This window comes from Ischnura elegans, chromosome 9 (genome assembly GCF_921293095.1).
Source record: "Ischnura elegans chromosome 9, ioIscEleg1.1, whole genome shotgun sequence".
Classification (NCBI taxonomy): Eukaryota; Metazoa; Arthropoda; class Insecta; order Odonata; family Coenagrionidae; genus Ischnura; species Ischnura elegans.
Window position 1 is genome coordinate 7,062,502 of NC_060254.1, and position 22,349 is coordinate 7,084,850.

Consider the following 22,349-nt stretch of genomic DNA (forward strand, 5'->3'; position numbering starts at 1 on the left):
TATCAATAAAAGGGACATATTTCGCCGCAGTTACACAAGGAGTAAATCTAAAAAACTTTTTCTGGAGTATAAAAAACTGAGAAATGAGGCCCAAAGTATTATGAAAAAGGCTAAGGAAGACTATTATAACCAATGTTTTATGGACAAGTGGGATTCTAAAACAATATGGAACGAAATTCGAAGACTTGGACTGATTAAGTCTCGAAATCAGGGTACAACACTTGATGTTCCAATTGACACATTAAATGATTATTTTATCAGTTTATCAGCCAATATCACCCCCGGGACAACAGTAAGTCCAGCCACAGGTCGTAATAGTGCATTAGGAGTCAACCTGCACAAAGTTAATGAATTTGGAAATGATACGTTTTACTTTCCGAATCTAACTCTCGAGATCATGCTAAAATGTTTCCAATGCATCAGTCTAATGCTGCTGGAAATGATGGGATTAATCATAAAACACTGAAAGTGGTTATGAGTGTGATATTTCCGGCATTGCTTGATATTTATAATTGCTCACTGAACTAATCTGTTTTCCCCGTTGCTTGGAAGAGAGCCATTGTAAAGCCTATTAAGAAAATCCAAAACCCTACACAACTCTCTGATTATCGCCCTATTTCACTGCTGCCTATCGCCTCTAAACCACTTGAGAGATTCGTCTACAACTCTGTGTTAGATTTCCTATCCGTTAATAATTTGCTGGATAACTATCAGTCAGGTTTTCGTAAGGGACATAGTACACAAACGACCCTAATTAGAGTTACCGAAGACATTCGCTTCTCAATAGATCAAAAGAGAGTTACCATTCTTGTACTTTTAGATTTTTCGAAGGCTTTTGATTGTGTTAATCACGATTTGTTGCTGGATAAAATGAATCAATTAGGATTTTCCACCCCAGCGTTTAATTGGTTCCGTTCTTACTTGTTCCAGAGAACTCAAGCAGTAAAAGGAGATGACGGAGTACTGTCTAGCTTCTCGGTAGTATCATGTGGTGTGCCCCAGGGTTCAATATTAGGTCCCCTCTTATTCTCAATTTTCATAAAAGATCTACCACTTTCAATTACCCATTCGAAATATCACCTCTACACAGATGATTTACAAATTTACCTCGACTGTCACCCAAAAAACATTGATAATGCCATTGAAAAATTAAATGAAGATGTCAATCACGTTTGTAATTGGGCCAGAATGAATTTACTAAAACTTAATCCCCATAAAACTCAAGCTATTATTATTGGTACTCCAATGTATGTCAGGAAACTCAAATATGACAGAATACCGAAAATATAAGTTGAAGTCGTTGATATTGGCTATTCAAGCACGGTAAAAAACTTAGGGGTCATTATGAACAATAAGCTAACGTGGAACGAACATGTATCCACTATTTCTAACAAGGTACATAAAATATTGGCACTATATATGATATAAATATCCGGGAGCATGCCACTCCTTACATAACTACACTACATAAAGCTGCAGTGGTTGAAACCCCAACAGAAAACTAAATTCCTGCTATCTGTTTTTGTTTACAAAATATTGTCATCCAAAACACCTGACTATCTTTACAATATGATTATATGTAACCAAAGTGAAACCAGTAGAATAGTAAGAGCTAGAAGGCGTTTTAAAATACCAAAATTGCCGACCTACGGTGTTCCAACTGTCCACTTTAAATTCTGCTATAAGATTTTGGAATGAAATACCGGATGATATTGTTAATTGTAAAACTGTTAATCAATTCAAAATGAAAATATTTGTTTATTAACTCGAAAAATTTGATTGTAATTAAAATACTGTAATATATTTGTCATTAATACTGTTAAATTGTATTTCCACTTTTTCTATGTTGTTCACTGCTGAGACTTAACTATAAAATTTGATATGTTCCATAGGACAAGGTCCTAGAACAATAAATATATTATTATTATTCTCTGAAAATTTCAAGATGATAGCGATACATTTTAAACGAGCTTGCGTGGCCAATTAACAATTGGAATTGTTCGAGAGGAAGTTATTCTTCCTCCTGAATGAAAATTCAGTCAGTGGATCCCAGCGAGTGATGTTCTAGGCAATGGAGATTATATATTAGCACAAGCTTTGGTTTTGGAGCCGGCCATAGAAGGACTTAGAGAAAGAAAATGGATACGAAAACAAACGTTTAATCCACACCCAGATATCAACAGACCCGTCAATAGAATAGCCCAGTCAAATGGGTTTCCTAAAAAAGATGAGAATCTAAGCAGCCAGTAATATAAGTGCTGAAATAAGGAATAAGTTCATTACAAGACATATTTTGAGCATACCTCATTAAGGTTGGGTGGTAGGAAGATGACGGCAGCAGAGAATTCGAAGTTCGAAGCCTTCGAAAAGTCCATCGCGAAAGATTGCGTGAGTACTGAGCAATGGCGTAGTTAGGGAGAGACCCCAAAACAATTAATTTTAGCAGAAAAATATTAACGAATAAAACAAATTTATTCTACTCCATCATTATGTCTCAGCAAAAATACTACCCGACGAACCGTCAGTTGTGTAATTAAGTTAAGTGCCTAATTAGAATGAAATGTGATTTATAGAGGTAAAAAAATATACACATTTTCTCCTGCATTGACCAAACGGGTCGTGTCTCCCCATCGTCCTGGCAACGTAGGAGAGAAGTTTCCTCAAAACATAGCAACAATTACAAGAAAATATTATCGGCAATATGATGAGACAGGCTGGCCTGATGTAAATTATCATAGGGGGACAGGTGGATCACAAGAACAGCAGAGGAAGGTCTCGAATGATATTCACAGAACAGGTGTCGAAGGATGTTAATCCAAAGTATTTATGCCAGTGTAAAAAGGAGAGATGATCAGAATTTAGTGAAGAGCTGCCTCAAACAATTTATCTGATCGAAGCCGAATGATGATGATGTTGAGGCAACTTCTGTAGCAGTACAAGACATTTCCCCTCTAAGAAATCCACTTGACATAAAGAAACAATGAGCCCAACCTTCCGTATGGTTTGTACATGAATACTCTACACATAAAAGTACGGTAATGGTCATATATATGTAAAAGAAAGACGTCAACTGGTAATATAAACAATGGGTTTGGTCAAAAACCATAAACTTATTCTACTTATTAGACCAATTATTTCTAGCACATATGTGACTCTGCACCGAGTCATGCACGCTATTTATTTACTCTTCAACATTTGAACCTAAAATCGGCATTAAAAAAGTTTTGGAACTCGTACGAAATATGAAAGATATGGAACTCCCAAAGAAATTAAGTTGATTTCTTCGACATTATTAGTTCTTATTAGTTCACTTATGTACGTACCGCAGCACAGGGTAACGGATCTTGTGGTCGATTTCACGAAGGCAGAAGCAGTTTTCGAGGAAATTATCCGCTAAATACCCACGTTACGCAAAAAAGATTTTTCACAGAAACATATCAAATGGCAGAACAATCAAAAGGCAGGGCCATGGGCCCTAAAATCACAATTCTACTAGGAGACATTTTTACGGGCGATATCCAGATGAATTGTTTTTCGCCAGGCAACGTTTAACCGAAATGCTTACGTATAGATAAGGAGAAAATGTGCCATGGTATCACGTGGCTGCTCAGATCGCCAATCAGACGAAACGCTTACTTTAAAAATTAACGAATACCCGAAGCATTGGCTTAACAAATGACTTGGAGACAAGAAAAACTCAACCATTTGGACTTTTTAATTACATCAAATTACCATATAAATTCGTTCTAAATGCAATGGAAAACCACCAATAGCGACAGCGCCATTTCAAAACATGCAAGGTACAACCATAACTAGAAGTAAATGCCTTTTTAATCCCTCATCCACCATCAACTCATTGCGCCACTCTCAACAGACGATTAAAGCGAATAAGTAAGAATCATTAAAAATGTAACAACAAAAATTGGCTAAACCGTCTAAAAGATACACCCAGTGCGTAACTACGCGCGGGGGATGGGGGGAATAACCCCCTCCCCAAAGCCTGAGGGAAAAAATATTACCTAACCGAATCAGCTATCAATGGCACGAACTCATGACTCTTCTATGTATTCCTCTTGCATTCGACCCTGTGGCGAAAAGTGGAATATTCTCTCTCCAGAGCCGCGACTGAGATCGTGTCAACGCGGAAAAATTGACAGTAAATATAATCATTCTGATAAAGGAAAACCTAAGGTTAAATTAACAACGCCGACCATAAAAGTAATTTCTCCTAACGCAAAAATACCAGTAACTTTGAAAGTTATTTGCAGGTGAAAATATAATGCATTAGTAAGTACAATGAGCAACTATGAGGATCTAAACTAGGAAACTAACTACTAGGAAAAATGAATTTTTCAAAGAATTTGTTTGACCCACGAGTCACCGTGACAGATGATAAGACGAAGATACGTCTCTTTCGGGTAATACACCGCGTGGGTCCATTGTTCTCGGACGACAGTTTCGCCGGCGTTACAGTCGGCTTCTTCAGGTCAGTGAAGTAATGATGCAGTGAATTGGCCGCCTTATATATCTGTCCGTAGAGGCTAGGTCATCTGTGATTGGCTGTCGCTGCTGTGTCTTTTTCCTCGCAAAACTCGTTTCCAGGCATGCGGAAGGGGATAGCCGTCTTCCCTATTGAAATTATCTTGAGTCTTGCTTATTTCGATGGCTTCCCGTATCAGGCGTGGAAATATCTCCTTTCTTCGGAAATAAGCTTCGCTTCGTCAAAATTGATGTTATGGGTAGGGCCTGTCCATATGTGCTCTGCTATGGCAGAAAGTCGAAATTGTCTGTTTTTAGTTGCCCTTTGATGCTCCAATAGGCGGCACTTGAGGGATCTGGAGGTCTGGCCTATGTAGCTACTCCCACAGCTGCACTTGACTTCATACACTCCGCTCTTCGACTGCGTAGGAACTCGGTCTTTTACTCTGACGAGAAGGCTTCTGGTCTTGGAGACGCAATTGAACCTTGTGATTACATTGCGTTTGCCGAGAACGCGTGAAATCCTCTCTGTGGTTCCTGCATCATAGGGGATCATTGCGAAAGCGGCAGGTTTCGATTTTTCTTCTGCAGGTTGGTCACCGGTCTTTAAAAGGGCCATATTCGCTTTCCTTTCTTCCCTCCGGATGATATCTCGGTGGTATCCATTTTTCTCCATTACTTTCCTCAGGTGTTTTTTCTCCTTATCTAGGGAATTGTCTTCCATCTCACCACCTATGCTGAGTTCAATCAGTTGAACCAATTCAACTCGGATTAAGTTCGGAATGTTATGGTGGGTATGCATAAATTGAAATAAAAAGTTAAGGGAAATTCCGAGAAAACATAATAATGGAAATAATATTATAAAATATATAAATGAAAATTGGTATTTAACAGCGATATGAAATGGAAATAAAGGAGATTTATTGATATCTAATGCGATCATCAGATGTGTTGCGAGAAGTGTATGTTGGAGGAGGGTTACAAGAACTAGATGGACCGGCACACTAAGTCCAAGCAGAATATGAACTAATGGAAAATATCAACATGAGAAAGTTAAGCTACTACGTCACAACTCCATGCAGAATATCACATTAGTTAAAATTCTTGGCTAAAGGCAAAGAACGACCGAGAATTTGGCACGTAGAATTATTGCCGATGAAACTGGTATGGAATTCTACCAATAAGATAAAAAAGAAAGAAAAGGTTGGAAATGGAGTAATTTTGGAATTCATCCCTGCAGCAACAAGGGTAACCTTCAAAAGAAGGACCTAAGCAGAACAGTCTTTGGACGCCAAAGCTTTGCAAAAGATTTAAATTCACGTCAATAACTCTAATGATCTATCGCCTATCTTCCGCAAAATCAGGAAGCATAGCTCAGATGGAAGCAACAATGCTACAATTATTTCATCGTATTTTCAACTAAATGTTTCATAACATTGTTTTCTTTTTTATGACAGGGACAATCCAATGTACATATGCGACTCAAAAATTCCCTCATGAACAACGTTGGAAAAAAATTAAGTGACGGTGATATTTGTCCTTAAGGTCAAAATAAACAGCTGGAAAGGATATTAAGCGTCACATGCGATTACCTATAGAAGGGATCTCCTAATTGCACGGAATCGTCAACTGTCGTTATAACTAAATACATTCGGAAGGAGTGAACGATTAAGTTAGGAGCCTTTGCAACACCTTATACCACCCTCAAGATACCAAGGCAAGAACATATCAAAAACTGTAATAGTTTCAAAGAAGAGAGCTCATTGAAAGTTAATAGATTTTCAGTGAATTTTTACGCGACAGGACTATCAAGATTTCTTTATCAGGTTAAAATACTATCGAATGGTAGTAGGAGAACCAATCATAACAAGTAACATTGAGACGTAAACGTGTTAGTGTTACAAAGGAACCAATCAAAGTATTGCCCCAAGAAAAAACAATAGCGAAATTAATAAGGTCAACCATTCACGAAGTGCATATATACCCAGACGATGACTCGTGAAGCGTATTCAGAAGGAGCTAATGCTCACTACGAACACTTAAATGAAAGGAAGATTTTAGATGCTGCTGAGAGATCTAATGGTAAACTTGGAAAAAAGAACTCAATGCTACGAAAAACTAAAAGAAATCCGTCTCCTCCAATTGCTGCTTTTTTTAGAACTCTCGGAGGAACAAATCAAACAAAACCCAAGTGCTTGTTCTTAAACTCAAGTATATAACCCCACACACGAAAAAAATTGCTTCTATTTCAAACAAAGATCAATAATAAGCAAAACAATATCAATATCTTGGCATATGACATAATAAAGTGGTATAAAATATTGAAAAAAAATCAATATGCTTACCATAAATTCCAAGTATCCCTCTCCAATTTAGAAGTATTTCAAAAAATCTCAATGGTATAACAGACAAGCCATCACTTTCACACAAACTCGATTTACTGTAAATAATAAGAAAAAAAATTAACATAATGCTGTCATCATGTACGAACCGAGAATACTAAATGCATAAAGGATAAATTATGAAATATTATCGTAGCAACATCCGACTACTATTACAACGGAAAAGCTTAGGTAGGAAAAGCTCTTGAAAAACGATAGCTAATCCACTAACTTACATTATCGCCTTTCAATATTGATGGTTAAGACCATATAAGTGAACAGCCAAAATGGGAAAACTAATACGGAAAACTGAAAGGTCTTGGTTGGTTGAATTCGGATGGAATCCCGGAATAATTGTGTTAAGTTTAAGAAATTACAAGAAAATGCAGACTACAGAAAGGGGACGTATCTATTTCAACTCTCGAAGCTATTATTAAATGAATCTTGGAGGTTCTCAGCATAAATCCATGCGACTGACCACGTTGGGCCAAGGCAATCTGCGGTCAAATGGGACGGTCTTATTGACAAATTCACTCATCTTGGCGTGTACCCCACGAAAACTATTTCAGAATTATCTTCGTAGCAAAGGAGCTACGAAGACGTGAAAACTCGATTAAAATCGCTATCAGCCATCGGCGGGAGACATACAATTATGTTTTAGCGATTCTCTTACAAATCGCCCGCGTAGCACATACGTCTAACCTTGGGGAAAGCACTTCTTTAGCGAACCAGAAAAACTCATATCAGGAGAAATAAATCAGAATACGTCTTAGCGACAACATCATCACAATATGAACAGTGGATCGCGACAAGGGTCAATTCACCACCAAATCTCACTCGAGGGACATGCAGTCATCCATACTGAAACTGGGCAGCCAACTCAATGATGAACAATTCAGTCTTATCTCCTTCCACAATAGCAATCGGACGTGTAAAAGTGAATAAGCGAAAAACAATAAGTGACGATTTCGATGAATATTCACACTGTCGTCCTATTTCTGACAAGAACAATGAAAGCACAAATATCACTGGCGAAGAAACACGTACTTCACAAAAACACTTCCTTCAAACCTTGGCATTCTTCGTGGAGGGTAAAACACGTTCTTAGGAGAAATAAAGCTCAAAAAAGCAGCGAACTCGAGAATAATTATCGGAATTATTTACAGCGAATTTAATGATGCCTTGAACACTGTCATGAAATGGAAACGGCGTAGATACGAAACGGGGAAAGATAACTTAAACATGACTTGCTCACTTACCTCTTCACACGAAGACTGTCACCGCCAAACTGACAACAATCGAAGATCCGCAGAGAGCATCGTCACGTGAGTGACTAACACCTCTGACGTCACGAAAAATAAGCCAGACGTATTTTAGTAAAAGCTATAAAAATAAAGTTTAAGATGAATGGATAAATAGGATTTAACTGGAATTAACTTTTAAAATGAAATATTATTTATTTTATTTTATTTATATTCATTTAAAATAGTGTGATTTTCTGATCACCTTGTTTCCACGCCACCTATTGGTTCTCATTTTTGGAAACCGATAGTCATTTGTTTTTCCGTCATATCGTCTACTTTCCTTGTCTTACGCAATAAGTTCGTTAGTTTCAGTGGCAGGGCGCTTTTGACTGTCCGATGGTTTTCAGTACTCAATTCAACCAGGTACTGTTGCATCGTTAATCCTCCCCACCCCAGCGTAAAGACCTTGTTCCCCGTCAGCTGACTATGATTCGCTCTCTCATGTCATTACTATCTTCGCCCACCCCGTTGTCGTAACAATGTCTACCACGGACCATCGTCGGTAACATCATCAACATCGGTGTTGCGGCCCAATGGATACACGATTGTAGGGACACGACTACTTGCTTCACATACGGCATACGCTGGATAAATTTGAAATAATGTGTGCATTTGAGGTTAGAGTTGGAAGATAACCTGGCGCGAAAAGCGGCTGGCTGGGACGAAATTCGCGTGATTATGTGAGTACAATATTTTATTTAAATTCCATCGTAATTTGCATTTAATTGCATAGTGCAACGTTTTTTGGTATATTACCACAAAAAACAATAATATGGCATTTAATAATGCAATTTCTTTGGGCACCAATCCTCTCAATGGCTCCTCGAGTGAAACAGGAAAACACTAATATTCCTTCAAACTTTGATATTACCCGTAGATTCTCAAGAATACCAATAAAACCTTCTCTCTTCGTTTCTTATGCGCATTTTTCAGCAGTCTTCATTTTCGTTTTTTGCAACGATCTTAATATACTTAAATTTGGTGTACTTTACGGCTTACAGATAATGTGGCAACGAATAGAGGGGAAGATTTGGTGCGGAGCAGAAATCCACGGGAAGAATACCAGGAGAGTGTGAAGACGAAGTGGGAGAAATCAGCTTCTTCTCAATCGATAGACCCCATTTGGAATACACGGCCAGTGTTTGGGATCCTCATTAAATGGCCTTCAAAACAGAGTTACCAAGCGTACAGAGAAGAGCTACCAGGTAAGTGAAAAGCCGTTACATCAGTCCTCTTGATATAAATGACCGCTTAGATAAAGTCGGATAGGAATCTCTGTCAGACTATAGACTAAAAAATGTACAAAACCCGTAATGTAAATTCAAGAGCAATGTCTTTTCTTACGAAGGCAACCATATCTAACGAACTCCAACATCCTACGGTAGGTCAGATCATATAGATTTAATAAGAGATACAGGCTGTAGAACAGAAACTAGGAGAGTGCTGAAGGCTAAAAAATGCCACCGTGCAAATTAAACTATTAGTTAGTAATAGAAAACGAAGAGTTAGGGTAGTGAAATATTCAAACATGAGATATAACATACCAAGAAAATAGAAATTCCTGCATATGGCTAGTATATATATTAATTGTTATTAATTATAAACTATATATTGAGAGCCTATACTACCTAGTCCTAATCAAGCTATCCTAGAGCTAAACTATTGCAAGTTATATGATTCCTTATTGTACACAGAAAAAAACGCCATCATAAACGGATCGGTACTGCAGTCTATTTCCCAAATAATATCCTTTTGATCGTTTATACAATAATAAATGGGTTCTTTCAAAATATCTTGAGCATCAGCCGAAAAGCATACTTCTTGAAATTTCCGAAATAAGATTTTGCTATTTTTTCCATTCGATCGGTTAGACTTTTTCATTCTAAATTAATAATAAATTCGGTTACACTGCTATGTTTATCATAAAAGTTTTAAGAAATCCAGCTGCTTGCCACTGTATTCAAAGCAAATGTTTTTTCACACGGGTCCCAAGCATACACAAGCGGCGTTCTCCAAATGAGGTCTCACGTAACACTAATAACATCGCTCTGTTACTTAAAATCGCATATTCCACGAGTTCTTTAAATAAATCCTAATTTACGATTTGCACGCCCGAAAATTTCCTGTCCAGGAAAAGAGTAAGTGCCGTCATCATATATCAGCAATCCGAAGATTTGTTTGTCGCAGCTCTCCTTTCAGTTACCATTTTCATGTTAACGCGCCGACACTTTCTTAAGTCCGTCCCCACGGCCACCAAGAGCAGGTGAGTTCTGTGCCCGAACTGAATGCAGTCCTATTCCCTGTGTGACTTGAAAGGGTCAGTTCGACTAACTCCACGAAAGTGCACTTCATTCTTATGGAGTCATATCCCTAATTTTTCGCGTTTCTCCCCTACCCTTGAGGTAAGGCCACAAGATAAAGCATTGCTCCCCCAGTTAGGCTCTTCTCAGTCCGATAAGTAGTGTGCTGTATCTTAAAAAATACGGCGCCGTATCTGCGTCGCAACGCACATTTAAGGAAGAATCAAAAAATCAGAATATCGGTCTGAACTGGAATACCAAAGGTTACGTGCATAATAATCTAGAAAGGTAATATCTTTTTTACGCATAATTACAACATACCGACACTGATGAGCGAATGCATTAGTCCCGTTATTTTCTTGAGATGTTTACTTTCCCACAGCTTTCTATGCGTCTTAATACATCTTAAAATAAATCTATGATTGAACGATCATGAAATATCTTCATTGTGGCATAATATTTATTCCAGTCATAACTAGCAATAATACGTAATCAATGTTTTAAAATCTAAAGATATTGCAGCTGTAATTATGTGATTTAACCAAATCTTTACATCCATTTAAAGGCTTGAATTCGAAATGGTCTTCATAACTATAATTTTTATGATTAAAGAAAAGCATCCGAAGCATTTATATTTCATCCATCTGTATGTATTTTATTCCGTTGTATTTTATCCATACGAAACTACTTATGCAGAATGGAAACAATGATCATAAATTCACCATCGACACAGGATATCACATCCGCGAGATGAATATCCGATGGATTTTTTGGGCAAAAAATGATTATTATTTGGTTTCAAACACCTCAAAACTACGCATGCGACGTATTCGTCCGATGAAAGTATGAGGCAGGTGATAACTGTTTCTGCGTAAGAAATAATCGAATTACATTTATCTGCTACTAATTATAACGTAGGTATGTACGGTGCAAAAACTAGGGCGTGGAGGAATAAGGAAAAGAAAATAATGAAGACATGACGGTAAAGAAGGGAGTACTTGGGAGTGAGAATTAAATCTTGAAAAGTCTATGGTGAGGAATTTTTGGGAAAGGAATATATCTTCAAGAAGGAGCTACACCGCTAACGTGATTCCACTACCAAATGCCGAATTCGTAAAATACTTGGGGGTCAACATTACCCGGGCTCTTTCGTGAGGTAAACACATACGTGAAGTATGGGAAATCTGACCGTAAACCTGGATTTGTAAAAAGAATTCTCGGTAAATGCCCAAAAAAGGTGAAAGAAATAAGCTACCTGACGTAAGTGAGGCGTCACTTGGAATATGCTGCTAGCGTGTGGGACCCTTACGAAGTAGGACTAATAGCTGAAATCAATCGAGTACAGCGCAGGGCGGCCATGTTTGTGATGAGTTGTTACGACAATAAGTGCTGCGTTTCAAGTATGTTACACGAGTTAGGGTGGGGATCTTTACAGGAGCGTAGATCGAAGTATAGGCTTAAGTTACTTGGGGAATTCGAAGATATTTTCTCAGACGACGTGAACCATATCCTTCGTTTACCATCGTACTATAGTAGACGCGATCATAATAACGCGAGAATAAAATAAAATAAATAGACTGCAAAACAGAGAGATTTAAAATGTCATTCTTCCCTCGTACTATTAAGGATAGCAACGTTGTCTCAATTGATAGGATTAATGGCGTCGCTCGCTAGGATCACTCATCGCACGTTTTTTCATAGTTTTAACCTTGCATGCATTTGCTCTAGGAATTACCAACCATTAGCAATATCTTTACGAATAAGCATGTATATTTTTCTAGTGGGCGTAATATTCCTATGACCGTGCGCTGTACATGTGGCGGTCCTCATGCATGCTGTATGTTTGTGATTTGTCACCCCCCGCCAAACACCCTGGAGGTGGCTCGCAGGGTACTGTGTAGATGTGGATGTAGAAGGGAATGGAGGGGATGAGACGGACGGAGAGGAAAGGGAGCGAAGAAGTGCTACGTTTGGTGGTTGAGAAGCAGAGATAATAGGTTTGTGGAGGAGGGGGAGGAGGTGAGTGGAGATATGGATAGAATGGAAGGGCCAATAAATGTGTTTATGCCCCGCTGTGAATTGTAGAGAGAAACCCAAGTTGGGAGGTGGGGATGCGAAGTGAGTCGCAAATACTCCATGTAAACCTACCTACGTTAAAAGATAGAATACCGTCAATATTAACCTATTATACTTCCTGTTTCTCTTCAGAGGCAGATGATTTATGTTTTACCACAGCCAGTGGCGGATCTATGGGGGGGGAGGGGAAATGGGGTTAGAACCCCCCCCCCTTGGGTGTCCCATTTACACTAGGTAGAATGGTAATTTTTTCCGACCCCCACTACTGCTGGAAATTTTATCCCCCTCGTAGCAGCTCCCCCCTTGTACATATCCTGGATCCGCTACTGACCACGGTCATAATAAATCTTTCATTCAAATTAATTATTCCTCGCAGATGTTGCTATTAAAAATAACAATTACTCTAATATACGAGTATTCTCCGAAAATATAAGGGCGAAAATATAATCCTGTGGCTAACGAAAATAAACTATCGTGTACATTTACGTGCTTTTCTTGAAACGAAATAAGGAAAAAAACATTAGAACACTGCCTCCTAAATTCGATGACAATTATATTTGTAAAGTATAAACTGCATTACGTTTACCAGCCACTTCAGGAAGACTCATAGCCAAATGCTTGTCTCTCTTACATTAGTCGCGTTGACGGTAACTTTCAAGTAAACCGAAAATTCTTGTCAGTTTTCTTCGACTTTGGAATGTTTTGAGTGGGGATAGGTGTTCACGAGGGGTTTCTGACTCTGCAATCGTGCTTGGGCCTCTTGGCATGGGTAAGGTTGTAAATTTGCACCAGTTGCATAGCCAGATCAATTCAAATGGACTCCTCGTAGAATTGGAACTCACTAGCAATACACGAAGGTCGACTTCGGAAAATTCCGGAGATGTCAGCGCATCGCCGCTCCTGAGGAGCGACTTTTGAAAGTGGTTGAACATCGTAATCGGGTTGAGGCATTGAGTGAGCGATGATGTTAGTTATATTTTTATAATCCTACTAAATGTTGTTCCACACCAAATTGATGTTCTCTTAATTTTTAATGGATTGTATTGGATCTCTTATTAGCATTGTTTTATGTCACGTCCCGTTTATGAAATTTATAATTATATCTTTCATTTTTCGAGTTGCGTCCTAGTTCCTCAGCAAGGTTTTATTGAAATTTAATTGATATATCTGGTCACTTTTTGACATTTCCTGGTGCCATGTGTTTACTTAATCATCTCATAAATCTAATCCCAAGAAATGATTTAGATATCGATAATTGTTAAGATTTTTCTCAAAACCTTGGATTCATACAATGGTTATCAGGTGAACTAATTTTCAAATATCTTTCGCATGCCGTTCTCTTTTGTGTTATGTTGCAGAAATCTGAACTAAGAGTTTTTCTACCCATTGGTCCCAAAGTACGTCGCGGCTGCTGTCACGGATACCAGCGAGAAGTGAAAAGGAAATTTGGAGCACACTCTTTGCACGAGCACGCCAGCAGATTAGAAATTCACGGGAATAATAGTGATTGCGTGAGTAAAAAAATTAATTTTTAAGTATATTCCACTGAAATCACAATCTGAACAAGACTACCAACTCCAAAACAGCTCACCCTCACAAACATGACGACTATACACTCCAAATACAGAGTACTCACCTCCGTAACTTTTAATTTGTTATTCAATAGGCCTGCTATTTCTAATGAGTGCCCATCTACACCAATATTAAGTGAAATTTAAGGCAACATTTCACATAGTTGGGTAATTATCCTAAATTATTCGGGAAAGCTAAATAGCTCTATGAATTTTAGGAGGGTTGAGAGGGTAATTTTAACGGAGTACCTATGCCTGCGTAGGTTTCGTTCATGCGAAGCGAATTAATCTTTAAGCAAATTCTATTTATGAGTATTTTCCTTTCTAAATTTCGCCATTTTAAACATTAATGCTGATCTTGGGGTTTCAACGTTGCCCTCAGGTTATAGTAATTGCGAGGCTCTCGCGTATAATGAAAGGAATAGACCGAAATATTTATTTTGACACATGCCCTCCGCCAAAGGCAATTCATAGACCCAACAAGCAACCATAGAGATTATATTACCATGCATACTACATTTACACTACACAATATTTATGCAAGCGACTATCAGACCGATTCCCTTCCTTCCGCGACCTTCAGTTGTCAGCGCCTACATGATGAACCGTCTGAGTCCCCACCTCCAAACTCCTTCCTTCCTCACACCCTCCTCAACCGACGACCTTAAATTTGAGTGAAAGACCTCGTCTCCGACTACAAACCCCCGTTTCCTTCCAGCTGATTATGTTGGTTTAAAGTACAGCAGAGCGTCATAACCTGAATTGTAACAGGATCAAGTCCAAAATATCTAAAAGTAAGGATGTACGAAAAGAACCACAAGAGACAGTTTTATGCCTTTTACATGAAAAAAATGTGTTTCAAAAATTGGAAGTTACTATGCATGGGCGTACCCAGCGGTAAGCAGGAGGGGGCACCTGTCCTCCGACAGAACCAAAAATCGCAAAATTCTTTAAGAAAAATCAAGACTGAACTGAAACAAAAAATTGTGAACAAACTTTTTTTTATCCACAACAAATGAAATTAGAATAGCATGTAATTAAAATATTTTTTTTCAAACGGGTAATTTTAAAAACTAATAAAGGGCAGTTATAATTTTCTTAAAATGTTAGTTTCATCAATTTTATTGCTTAAATGTTAATGTTAAAGAAATCATCATAAGACAGTCTTATTTGGATATTTTCTGCTGCCAGCTGCTCCTTACACGAACTGGCTGCAATACACGTGATTAATAGGCATCGAAGTACATGAATTCATATAAATTTATCATGTATTTAAATTATATTCACGTCAAGTTGTTTTTAGCCAAATGTGTATCCGGATTTTCGGCGCTCTTATCAATGACCATCTACTGTACTGCAATGATAAAGCCTTGCTCACAAACAAATTGAATCTCTTCACTAATCATAGATCAGAACAACCGATGAATACTGTTTCAATCACAAAATAAACCACGCAGCAATCCTGAAATTGATTATAGAAGAAAAAGCACCACGTGGATATTTTTCAATAGGTAGATAAAACTATCTGACTTAATACGAGCTAATTTTAAAGAGAAAGTTTACGTCATATCAAGTTACAGAATTAGAGTTACTGAATTTTAAGTCGATGTTTAATTTTAAACCGAGATGAAACTCAGATCAGTGCTGGCGTGGACTTGATACTCCTCGACTGCTTATCTTTCCACCGTGGCTCGTTGTTGACTTCATTGATGTTTGACCCCAGGTATTCCATCCCCATCGAAAGACTTCCTCATCGGCTCTGGATGACGCACGCCCCTTCCAGCGAGGGCCTAACTTCTCGTGCATTATGTGCCAACCCCCGAGAGAGTTAACCACAAAATTTCCCTATTCATTCGACCGGATAGTGGAGCATATCATGCACACAATCTTGTCGTAACGATAGTACACAGTACGAAATTCAAAACACAGGAATTGATATTTATTCATCACGAAGTGTATGAATCAGGCATAACCTTATATTTATGCATGCAAATTATATCCACTTGACTGTCGATTTAATGACCCTCTAATGCATTGCAATGCTGAAGTCTTATTACCAAAGAAATTAATCATTTGACTAATTATGGCTCATAAAAATCAATGACTTATTCCTTCAATGACAGAACAAATCGCGCATCAATCCTGCAATTGATTTTAGAGGACTTTTTTCAACTTATTCCCTAAGTAGATACAACTGTCTTGCTATTTCTTCAACCCTCTTTATAAAATTTAATCCGCAGATAATTCCATGAGGGTAGTATTACATGCTGGAATGATAAGTAAAGTAGTACGTTCGAATCTATTTCAACCGGAACACCTTTACAAACAACGTTGCACCGTTGTTGTAAAGTCTCTTTTATTTTGTAAACGTCAACTAAACATTTTGCAGATTAGGATGCATTAGGAGATGTATTCTATAAAAACAAATGACTATACACATGATCGAAGCAAAGCTTACAGAATGGATCAATAGAGGTCGGGTGAGGTCACTGCTTTGGTCCCAACATGCCTCGAGCGTATATAGTAATATGGCTTGCAACGCGTAACTTAAATATGATTAGCGGAATATTGGATAATGCTGCACAATTTGGAGCCAAAGAAAATTATTTAATGGAATTTTAGTGGCCATCTGTTAATGTGATAAGTTATAAATATCATAATTTGTTTTTTGTGTGCCTAATTTTTACTCCGGCGCCCACAGATGTTTATATTTCCATCGTCACGTGATACATGTGATGTGTAAGCGTGTTTAGTGCATAGGGCGCTATCTACTCGCCCTGGCTAATCCTCACTCCAACAAGGGCGGAAGGCAGGGCATTTCGAATCGACTCTCCACCAATAACAAACGATGAACAGAAAATAAGTCATTGCGTTCGTCTGTTGCGCAAAGTGCAATAATATATAGGAAATAAAACCACATTTGTGTCACTCAGAAAAATACGTTATTTTCGGATCCATTCCTTTGTATATGCGAATGCTGCACCGTGAAGTTAAATCATTCTAAATACACTCGCTGTGATTTCTTAAGTAAAATGTTTTCCTCACAAGCAACTGCGCAGATAAAATAAGTAAGAAGATTTAAAAGGTAAAAACTATCGTTACTTGGTTGTTTCTTTGGATTTAGAGCCACTTACTTTTTCCACGATATGAATGAACCCAAATACTAAAACCTGAGTATCGTTTGATATATTATTCCTCTTCTGTAACTCTCACGGTAACTCAACAAACTTCAAAATGCAACACGATCACCACAAGATGCTTCCACACATACACCATCCAACACACTTTACACTATGACACGTGCGGACATAGTGATTTCCAAACTCAGATTTTTTTCTTACTCCACATTGACCACTGCACTTATTCACAATGCGCAACGAACAATTTACGAGATTAGAATGCACAATTCACCTCCTTCATGTCGTTGGAAATTGAGAATAATTACTTCACAAGACGAAAAAGGCACACTTCTTCAGGAAATTAATTCAACACTCTCGTCACATGGCTTTCCAGCAACTGAACTATATTCTGAGCGGCTTCGCTCTGATTCGAAATTTTCTCCGCCCTCAACTCTGAATTGCGTCACGCCGAAGGCCCAAAGACACGGGCTCTTCCTGCGGTTAGTGCATGACCACGGCTCACAGCTATTTTCTATCCTTAGCAACGAAGCAAATACGACCGGTTGAGTGGGAATGATGCTCCGTGTTAACTGCACGTGTAAGTGATAGGGATTATTCATGACGGCTTCGTAGGGAATCCACAGTGATTATTCCCTTCGAGAGCATTGCCAAATATAATGTGAAGCGAGGGTTAAAAGACCAGCCCTCACCGCGCCATACAACAGACCACACACCATAGATAGACCACATAAAGTAACTTGTTCCCTGCCCTGATTAGAGTTGACTCCAAATCAAAAGTATGTATAAGGTGATACCAGGAATCATGAATCTAAACAATAGAAAAACGATCCCCATCAACTGAAGCATAGTCGCCCATGAGACGTACGAAATAAATTCACTAGCTCATGTAGAATCTGAACATAATGGTTAACTTTGAGGTATTCCATTATAAGTTTTCCTGGATATCACACAATTACTTATACCACTTATTTTTTTTAAGAGCGCGACCCGAGTTTCAATGAATTATCATCATGTTCAGGTGCAAATTATGATATGTTTACCTTATTATTGTTACCTAGTTACTTCATGAATTTTAAAACGGACGCCAGAATAGGGGAAAAAGGATGTGTAAAGACATTCATTTACATTAGTACTATCATGACTTTCAATAACGTGGATCTGAATCTATCTGTTCTACATTCTATCTCTTTTATTTTATTTTTATGATCTGATCAACCTCAGCATGTTGGCGTTAGTAAGATACAGCAAACTTGGTCGGAAAATTCACTGCTCTTGAATTTATCTAAAACCCCTATGAAAAAATTGTATAAAACTGTTTCAAAATTTTTATACATTGCCATGGCAATGTATAAGAGTGTATAAAAATTTGAAACAGTTTTATAAAATTTTTTCATAGGGGAAGGTTTAGTGTACTTTTCAATCCACAGAGATTTGCATCCGACTGGGGAAAGAAACAATCCAGTGGCCGTAACAAGGGACCTCGTCAAAGGTATAAACAAAACACTGTGTGGTATGCTGAAACGGGAAAATTCGAAGCAATGACCAACCCCAGCCTCTCAACCGGAAACCCTTCACTAACACACGTTCAACAGTGTAGAAACCTTCGCGAGGGTTTTGGGGGGCCTCGCTAAGGTTGCTTAAGTTAAGGAAACACACACACACAATCATACACACAACACTTACTCCGTGGGTTATACTCCGGGAGAATATGCTCAAAACTGAGCGATGGAACTGCCACCTGGACGGGAGAAGCGTACCGGTTTCGGAATCCAAGATTCCCGTCTCAACGCAACTGAGGTTAAAGCTTCACTTCAACAAAGTTGAGTGATGAAAAAACAATAGGCACCGCTGAAATATATAGATAGAGAGTGAGGGGGAATGGTTGTGGTGTAGAGGGTGGAAGAGGAGAGGGGGAAATTGTAGTTGGACGTAAGGCATGGGGGGGGGCGGAAGAGGAAGGGAAGATTTAATGGACGGAGGTAAAGAAGGGGGGGAAGGGGGATAGGGAAGGTTTAACTTGGACGGAGGGTGGGGGAACGTGACGTAAGGATGACCGTTACGAGTGGGTGGAAAATAATTGTGGGCGTAATGTTCTTAGTGCAATAGAGAAAATAGAGAAGAATTTGGGATGGGACCTTCGTCACTATTAAGGAGTTTCCCTTTGTTTTTATAAATTTAAATGCTCTCGTATGAGTCGAGGAAGTGTTTTGATGTTTGTTTCAATAGAGTAAGGTTGTCTAGGGTAATTTCGTGGTCTCTGTCCGTAAGGTGTTGTGCAATGCTGGATTTCTCAGGTTTATTGTTTTTGTAATATGAGAGGTGTTCTTTGTATCTGGTGAGAATGTAGCGTCTTGTTTGACCTATGTAGGAAGCTTGGCAGGAATTACAATTAATCTGATATATGCCGGATTTTTCTTTAAGAGGTATTTTCTCTTACTGGTGCCTAAAAGATTCATCACACTCCCGTTTTACCCCACCATAACAAAAGGTCTAGATAAAGCCTTCAACTCAGTTAACACTAAAATCACGCACTCTAACGATTACAAGCTAAAATACCTTTAATTATTATCCGGTCCTTGAACTGTCTTTATTTACCTATATATTTAATGCTCTAAATTCAAATATTATGATAATAGAACTTATAGCACAGTGGACTTCCCCAGGTCGCACCTCCAGTTTATGCTTCCAAATATTTTTCCTGTTTTCTCTGTATTGAAAAGGTGAATGAGATAAATTTCAGATAGTGGGTAGGGCCTACATTGAGCAGTGTCCCAAGCCTACAATAATGTCGGTGCCTAACTGGGGGAAATCCAATATCTATGCGGAAGGAGCTCTACTTCTTCCAATATGAAATTATCAAGTTGGGGAAGGACGTATGGACTACTGCACTTCAATATCGAAGTAGGTATTACAACTCTTTGTTCTGCGAGGTAATGCGACAATTTCCACCTCGCTATATTTAAAAATATAACATGTGAGTAATCAAACCACTTCTTTATGGTTAATTTCCCCTGCTAGCAATAATAATAGATATAACTTCATTCAAAGTTAAATTGAACCAGCTTCTGAATTCTCACATGAGAATAAATATAAAAATCAATAAAAACGAGGGATTTCAATTGGAAATCGAAAAAGATTTTCGATTCAAAGGATAAATAATATTTTTATACCATGTCCCTTTTAAACTTTATTAATGTTATGATTACCCTAAAATCTCAATCACGTCAAAGGTAACGATTGATTTCAAGAACCCTTCATTCGTTACCATGGATGAGATATTCAAGGCTCTGGCGCTGAGCAACAATGGGAGTTCCATGGAGACCACTTCTCGGGTTCCTCATTTGGCCTTAATAGCTGCTTAGTTGTGGACTTGCTGTCTTTAAGCCATAGCTAAGAGATATAATGGGCTGCGTTCTTTGCTGCTGCGGACGCCAGGAGGAGGAGGAGACGGAGGAGGAGGTGACGGTCCTGGCTGAAGCAGCGATGGAGGGAGTTGTGGAGGGAGACGATCCCTCCGAGATTTCGCTGGATGCGTCCAGCGAAATCTCGGAGGAAGGCTACCTGGGGGACATAGAAGACGAAGGAGAGGAGGAGCTTCTACCTGTCCCCCACGGTGAGGGCTCGGAGTCCTATCACCACTTTCAGCCGCTGGTTGAGAGGGGCCATGGGTCTTTCGAGCGCAGCCTGATGGCTGGAGGTGACTTCTCGATGGATGACATCTTCCACGAGTGGTTCCTACATGACCTTCTTTAATACTAGTATTATAGGAGGCCATGGGTACCTCAGTCAGCAAGCTGTGGAGTGAGTGAGAATGAACGGGGCCAGAGGAGGGTCACGGCCCTACTCTGACCTCGGGGGTGCGTGGTATAGGCCTGACCGGAACCGAAGGGGACCGGAAGGGGAATCCCCACATTAAACAGGATAACGAGCCGAAAGCGCGGCCTCCTGGGCTCGGCATGGAATGCGCTGAAGAAACGGTAGAACACGTCAATTGTTCAACCCAAATAAAATTGAATTCAATCCATGCAAATGAAATACTCAAATGAAATATATATTCATCTGTCTTTTGCCTTTATTTATCCTTCGTCCTTCAATCCCGACGAGAATAATGTGATGTCCATTAGTTCTAAATATTGTATATATATATTTCTCTGAGGCTTTGGAGGAGGATCTATCCCCTCACTCCCCCCCCCCATAATTACGCCATTTTCATGAGACATCAATGCCTGATGGAGTCGAGGTACAACTGGATGGCAGGAATGGAAAAGGAAGACCACGAATAGACTACGTGGAACAGATTAAGAAGGACGAGAAATATAATATATACGCAGTTGTCAAAATATTAGTTGACGAGAGAATTAAGTTGAGATCTGTTTAAAAAACCAAAGAAACAACGACAACACAGCAATCGAAGGTAACATCTGCAATAACAAAGCGCGCGGATTCTGGAAGTGTTCCTTGCCTAGTGGAGGTCATTGACACTCCCCTCCCTCCTCAGGTGATACAAGTGTCTGTGCTACCTAATTCATTTGCAAATATTCTATATATTTGACAAATAACGCATTATGATTGAAAAACGAAAAAGAAGTCTATTGCGGTTATATACGCGCAAAAAACGTAGGCGCTAAAACGCAAAGTGTTCTCCTTGGTCGTATTTTTCGTTGGCCTATTCTGTGTCGCCCCTTGTTTATTAAATAAACCCAATCATAAGAGTCCTTTTCTTTTTTAAAGGCTAAAAGTATTAGTACCTCCTCACTTAGGGAAAAAGTAGGTTCTATTTTGTTGTGAACTTGAAACCGCGCGAAAAATGTAGGCGCTAAAACGCAAAGTTACGTATTTTCGTTTGTATTGGTAAAATATCGCAGCAAATATATTTTAATTCTTCAAGATCATTGATAAGACAATTGAGAGTCCGGACTAAGCTGATCCGTATGACCGAGAGTCTGCTGCATTTAGTATTTATTTATCAAGCTTTATTGGGAAACTAGGTATTTTTGTTGAAGAAACGGAACATATGGTATCACAGAGTTTAATACCTAAATTGCCTTAAAAATCTCACTAAAATACACAAAATATTAAAAATTTATGACCCCTCGGT